Source organism: Lactuca virosa, chromosome 1, assembly GCF_052849685.1.
Source record: "Lactuca virosa cultivar CGN04683 chromosome 1, Lactuca_virosa_CGN04683_v6, whole genome shotgun sequence".
NCBI lineage: Eukaryota > Viridiplantae > Streptophyta > Magnoliopsida > Asterales > Asteraceae > Lactuca > Lactuca virosa.
Window position 1 is genome coordinate 49832972 of NC_136426.1, and position 7363 is coordinate 49840334.

The following is a 7363-nucleotide window of genomic DNA, read 5'->3' on the forward strand; positions in this document are numbered from 1 at the left end:
ATAAAGGGCCTTATAATTTCGAGTATTATCAAAACTAGCCCAAACACTTCTTTTATTTATTTATTTATTTCTTTCTCATCCTCGGCCCATTATATATATATATATATATATATATATATATATATATATATATATATATATATATATATATATATCTTTATACCGTAATATACATATTTGGTCAAATGCTGAAAATTAAAAGGTACAAGATATCATGCCATTTGTACAATGAAATTATGCATAAAAAGATACTAAATCTTATTTGGTCAAACGTACTTTTAAACCTTAAATTCAGATGAAGGCTCTTGACCAGGTCCCATTCTATATCCTGTCCAACAACCTCACCACCATCTTGACCTGGCCTTTCGTTATTAGTCCAAATTTATAGCTCTTTCAAATTACATCTGTTATCAAAGACTTCAAACACAGAGACCTTCATAAACACTGTTTTTCGTCATCCCTCTCTCTTGATCTAGAAAACCTAAATCATGCCACCATTACACAACCACACCAACATACATTAAAGGTAATCATCGATTTCAAGCCCTAAACCTCAATCTAATCTCTATTTTGAGTTTTCTTCATATTTTTTATCAAATCATTTTTTCTTCTTGTTTTTGTGCAAATTTTGGTTTGTTGGTATCATTATTAGGGTTGGAGGGACTATTCTTTCATCATTTGTTTCGATGCTCGGTGACTGTTTGTCTTGTGGATGCATCTATTTTTAATTATGTTTTGGTTCATGTTAACAAGAATACAAATTTTAATGGTTGCAGACTTGCAGGTTGACTGTATGAAAGATAAAAAGGGAAGAAAAAAAGATCCATGTGGTTGAAAGGAAAAATAGAAGCACGTTCTGATTAAGAGAAATACTTCTTGCTTAAACTCGGTTGGATTCTGATTTTCGTCCTTTGTTTGGTTTTAGATGGTGTCTGATGCAAGAAAAGAAGAAGGAAGAAGCAGCTTCAGAAGCACGATTGTAGGTAAAGTTTTTCTTTTTTTCTATTTTGAAGTTTTTTGTTTTCAATTTTGTAGTAGTTGAATGTTCGGTTCTACAACAAATCGAGAAATTCAAGAGCTTCGTTGGGATGTCTAAAACCGCTATAGTATGAGCTTACTATTTTGATAATGTTCAATTTTCAAAATGGAATTTCTAGATCTGTTCTTAGATTTTTCAGCTACTAAGGTGATTGGTTTAACATTTTTTCTATCGTTTCTTGTTAGTTTTGATACTTTAAGGGTGCATTCCAACTGTTCGATGAAATGCATGTTGGGGGTAAGGTATTTTGTTGTTTTCATTGATTTCCAATATATTATCTTTTATTCTTAACTTGAATTTTTAGGTTCTCGGGTTCAAATATTATCTCAAGGTTTCAAACTGTTGGCTTTTAGGTGGAGGTGAAGAAGCAAAGGAAATTCTCTAAGAAAATTAAAATGTAAGTTTTTGACTTGATTTTTTTTGTTTGCTCCAATATCTTTTTGAAAATTAAAATGTTACGTGCCATCTCTTTAAATGTTTTTTTTCGTTTGTTGAACAATATTCATATGGTTAATTTTTTTTTAATTTGCTAGGTACTTTTCTCTGCCGTTTGAAGTTGACCTTCAACATATTCAGGTTAACCTCCATTTTCTCCTTTTCTTTTACATTTTACCTATTGTACAGAATAAACAACATCCACATGACTTTTTTTAACAAAGCTTCCTTTTCATTTATACATGTACAATGTACAGAGCATCTACATGATAGTTTCATGTTTTCAAATGCTAAAAAATATTTATAGGTTTAATGTTGTTTTGAATGAATATGTCCCAATTGTCAGGCAAAGTTACCTTTTAATCAAGGATGTTTGGTGGTTTAAAATCAAGTCCATACTTATGTCATCACATGAACATTTGGAGGCTTCATTAGGTGTACCACATGGTACAAACCAAGTGGCTTTTAAAAAGTCCAAGTGTAAGGGGTCTTTCTTCAGTTTGTGTAAAACAAGTTGGATTCTAAACATTTAACTATTCATGTCATTTGAATTGATGCTTCTGTCAACTTCCAAGTATATTTCAAATTTTCAATATGGAAAATAGCTTTGAAACTTGGCTTTGACTTCAAAATTATTAACAAGAATATGTAATTTTTTCTGGGTTTCTCTCTCAGATTCAAGAGGGAGAAAAAAGGAAGTTGGTACGCTTTGACTGTATCGATTTTGCGTTCTGACTATTTTGCCCTTGGTTTTGGTTTGATAAGTTCTTGAACCTTTTTGTGGTTGCTGATGCAATTTCTCAGTTTCTTCTATTTGAGTGTTCGAGCCTCACACATATCTCAATGGGTGGATTACAATATGAAGCCCTCATTATATTTGACAACTTTCTTGACCATTTTGCCCTTGGGGGTGTTTTCTACCTGTTTTACTATATTGTTGTTCGAAAAAAAACTATTCAATTTCATTATTTTTAATAAAATAAGTTTCAAGGAAAAATGTGAAAATAAATAAATAATTATGTTTATGTGAATAGAGGAAAGTTGCGGATTAATGCAACCTATGAATATTCATTACATGCTTAATTATATGAAATGTTTACAAATTCATTGTTCTTATTACTTTTTTGGACGGTAGGGTAAGCCTAGGGGCTACCCATGCCTACAAATATTACATCTAATGTTTGTTGTATAATCTAACTGCTAAGGTATTATTTGCAATAACTTACCAATAGACTGATAGTAATATATAATATATTTTTCTATGTGCATGATAACATTTAACTTATGCACAACCAAAAACAAATTTCTGAAAGACCAATTTGCACCCGACGCTTGGCACGGGTACACGACTAGTATATATATATATATATATATATATATATATATATATATATATATATATATAATGCATTACCCTAAAAGAGTGACACCTCTTTATTGCATGGAGGATATCCATGCAATAAACCTCCCATACATCAAGAAATCCCATACTTCCATGCACATCTTTTCTATTCTCTCTCTTCTTTCCTCCTTCTTAATTCTCGGCCAACTCCATCTCCAATTCAAACTTCACTTTCACTTCTAAAATCCTCTCTAACTCTCAAGAAACCTCTCATTTCCTCCAAGAAAAATCGTGTGTGTCCAAGAATACTTCATCAAAGACCATCATCTTGGTAAGCTACTTCTCATCAAGATGTTTAACTTCATGTTCATGTTAAACTTACTTCTCTTAACATCTCAAAATCGTGATGCTCCTAGAAACCTCATAAGTTCGAGATCTACTCAAGGGAGCTTGCTAGAGCCGAAATCTCCTCATATCTCTTCATCAAAACCGATCTCAAACCCCAAAGTGAGTTCATACCCCCTATTTTCGGTTTTTACTATGTTTTGGGGGAGAATACAAGTTGTTTTGTGTAGATCTATGAGTATATGCATGATTATGTGTGTTTTTCATTATATAAGTTGTGGTTATGTGTTAAAAACTTCATAAACTTGAAAATATGCTAAAATATGATGATATTTGTAGAACATAACACTTGTTACAACTTATTATACAAAGAAAAGGTTTAAAACACTTCAAAGTTGTTTAAAACTAAGAACAATGCATAAAAGGGCCAAAAATGACAAAATAATCAAAAGTGAGGTTATTATATATATAACTCATGGTTTTAAGGGACCAAAAAGGATTTATTTTTGATAAATATGAATCTTTATGGTATTTGTGATTTTAAAAGGGCTAAAAGTGTAAACTTTCACAAATGGGCCTCATTTTGGGCTTTCACGGTTTTTGGGCTAAATTTGTAAATTTTTGGGCTTTTGTGGACTTAAGTGTCAAAAAGATTCATATTTATTAAAAAGGGGCTGAAAATGTAATTTTATTAAATCTTGGGTAAAAAAGAAATTATTCACAATTGGGTCGAAAATGTCAATTTTCATAAAATTGAGGCCAAAGGGCTATTTTGGAAAAAGTAGGGTTAAAAATGTCGTTTCACGCGAATCAAGCCCTTAAATGTAAACTTTTGGCTTTGAAAGACCTAAAGTGTCATTTTTACTAAAAATGTGTCTTAATTGTAAATTTTCGGTTTCAAGGACCAAAAATGTCTTTTTACAAAAAGTGGGCCTTTTATGTCATTTTGGTAAACAACTAAACTTAACAACCAACGTAACAACAAACGGATCAATTACGTCATTTACATGCTTATTGGGCCTGGAATATAATTTACATGGTTAGTGGGCCTTAGTTGTCCTTTTACATGTTGATTGAGCCTGGAATATAATTTACATGTTTAGTGGGCATTAGTTGTCCTTTTACATGTTGATTGAGCCTGGAATATAATTTACATGTTTAGTGGGCCTTAGTTGTCATTTACATGTTTATTGGGCCTGGAATATAATTAACATGTTTAGTGGGCCTTAGTTGTCCTTTTATATGTTTATTGGGCCTGTAATATACCTTACATGTTTATTGGGCCTTCATGGTCCATCTACATGCTTGTTGACTTCACACATTCACATACGCACTCGTTGGGCTTTGAAAACTAAATACTTACACGTAAACAATATAAAATTGTGCAATTTCATATTTGCGTAAATTTAGTTAAGGATCTTGTGAGACACTTCGTTTGGCACCTATCGAGTGTACAACCGTAGCCTGTAGTTATAATCAGAGTCTCCTGGAGGGAGAGCGGGAGTTTGTGTATAGATCTATACGGGGGTGACACCCCACACCTGAGCTGTTCGCTACAGTTAGACTAGGCCAGTCTAGGGTGACAAAACTTACCATAAACACGTCGGTGTCCGAAAACGTCATGACAGACGGATTAGTCATTATCACGTATGGTTATAACGACTCACTTAGAGGAATTAACTCCATTATAAAATTTACGGAATACCTTTACAGTTTGGTAACACGGAAACTTACACTGATAAGACTACAACGTTTTTATAGACAGACAATATCGGATTGTCTGGGATCATTCATTTTATACATTCTCAAACATTAACACACATGCATTAATACAAGATCGGGCACAAACATTTCAAATCGTTTTTTCAGAAAATATCGGATTTTCTGGTGTTTACAAAGTTATACAAAACATTTTACTCAAACATGCTTATGAACTCACCAACATTATATGTGTTTACGTTTTCAAATTAACTTGTATTCTCAGGAAATTGTTAAGCAGAAAGGTCGACAAGAACATGTGGAACTTTCATATTTTGTATCATCATACTTTAACTATTCTGGCATGTACTATTTAATACAACACTTGATGTAAACAACCATGGTTGTATTTTGGTATGTATGATGATGGTGTTTGTCATGTTTCATTTATATTCACTGTGATGATATTACAAGATGAAGTCACCCAACCCCCGGACGTTTCCGCCATCTGGTTCGGGGTGTGACAGGTGGATTGTTGCTTCCATACAGTATAGCGTGATAAAAAGACAATCTAATTTATCATTTCATATATTTTCTCTCTTTTGATCGGTCCCGCCTTTTTTCAATTTTCAACTTTCGAGTTTCGATGCGTGACATTTCTTCTTCAGTTATTGATCTTCGTGTTGACGATCTATGTAACACCCCAAATTTTCAAACTTTAAAATGTTATTGTTTTAAAATATTTGGGAATCAACCCGCATTTAACAAAAACCTGGTCCCACAAAAACATTTACAATTAAAACCTTGAGTGTTACCATTAAGCATCATACAACCATAGCAACCAAATATGAATTACATCAATACATTAATAAGGAACTTAACAAGTTCCACTTCATTCTCTATCACTTGACTTCTAACGTTCATCTATTATCCTCTCCCCTTAAGGGTAACCTGAGATACATGACATTTAAAAAGAGACACATAAGACAAAAATGTCTCTTGAGCTACGTGGGTTTGTGACCAAAAACATTTATCACATTTTACATGAAAAATCATTTCATCCATAACATAACATAGTTTTTTACCATAAAACCTTTTTAAACATTTTCAAGGAAAACTCTTTTCATACATGTCAAAAATATCATTTCATATCCTATCATTTCATTTCTCTTCATTTCATTTCAAAAGACATATTTCCACATTTCATTCTCTTTTATCATTAAGGGCTAATTCTGGTATTAAATCGTTGTCATTTTTATACTTAGGGTCTACGTCCAATAAAGGAACCACTCCCAAGTCTAGACTAAGGTGGAAAGAACAAAGCAATCCACCAAGACATCATTTCCATTAGGACATCTATCTCACAAAGGGGAGACACCACCCTCATAGATTCCTCTAGATCCCGTTATGGGGACATCATCGCTTGAGCAACATATTATTGTCATTACTTTCCAATTCTTGTCGTATATTTCCATTTATTATAATTAATTTTCATGCTTTACATATTTCGTCTTGTCATTACTTTCCAAGATTTACACATGTCATATGTTAGTATCAAAGTACTCATTTCAAAAGTAAATCATCTATATTTCAAAACATTTCAAACATATTTTGAAAACATTAGATCTTCCAAAACGTTCATTTCTTTCAAAACGATTATTGGCTTCAAACTATTTATTCAAAATATCCTTTCTAAAAACATTTGACACTTTCATTTCAAAACATTTCATATCAAACATTAGTGTTTCATTATCAAAAAATCATTTTACCATGTACCACAAAGTGGGAAAATGCCAACACATACTCACCTCAATCACAAGAATGATAGCTAGTCCTCTTCTAGTTCATTTCCTTAAAGCAACACTCTCAAGCACCACCTATATAACATGGATGAACATAATTCATTAAAAATGACCAAAATACCCCTCATAGACTTTTAACATTTAGATATTCCCCATAAGCTTATTTACTTCCTATTAGCTTATATATAAAGTGTGAGGGAAATCGAGGGTCGTTTACTAGGTTTTACATGAAAAACAATACACTAAATAGAACGTTTGACATGCCTCGTGTCAAAGGGACACACCCCCATGTCATTTTGACACGCCCCATGTCACGACTGCAGGTCACCATTTCGTGCATAATTTTGCTAAACGCTTTGTAACTTGTTCCTTAGACTTCCAATGGCCACCAAACTTTACCAAATAGTTATTAAGGACAAAACAAAGGTTATCAACTTCTAAAATACACAATTAATCCCTATCCTCATGATGACTTAATCATTAAGACCTTTATCAAAATGTTAAGTTCATAATGCTTACAAACACTCAAATGAAAGGGTTAAGAGCTCAACTTGCTCAAGAACACTATTTAACCAATATGACTTATTCTCAAATCATTTAATACATCATTGGGTGTTGTAAATTACATAAAACCATAACTAGTCTCTTTGTAGGTACATGATATAACTATGAAATCCTCAATTCCATTCTATGTTTCCTAAT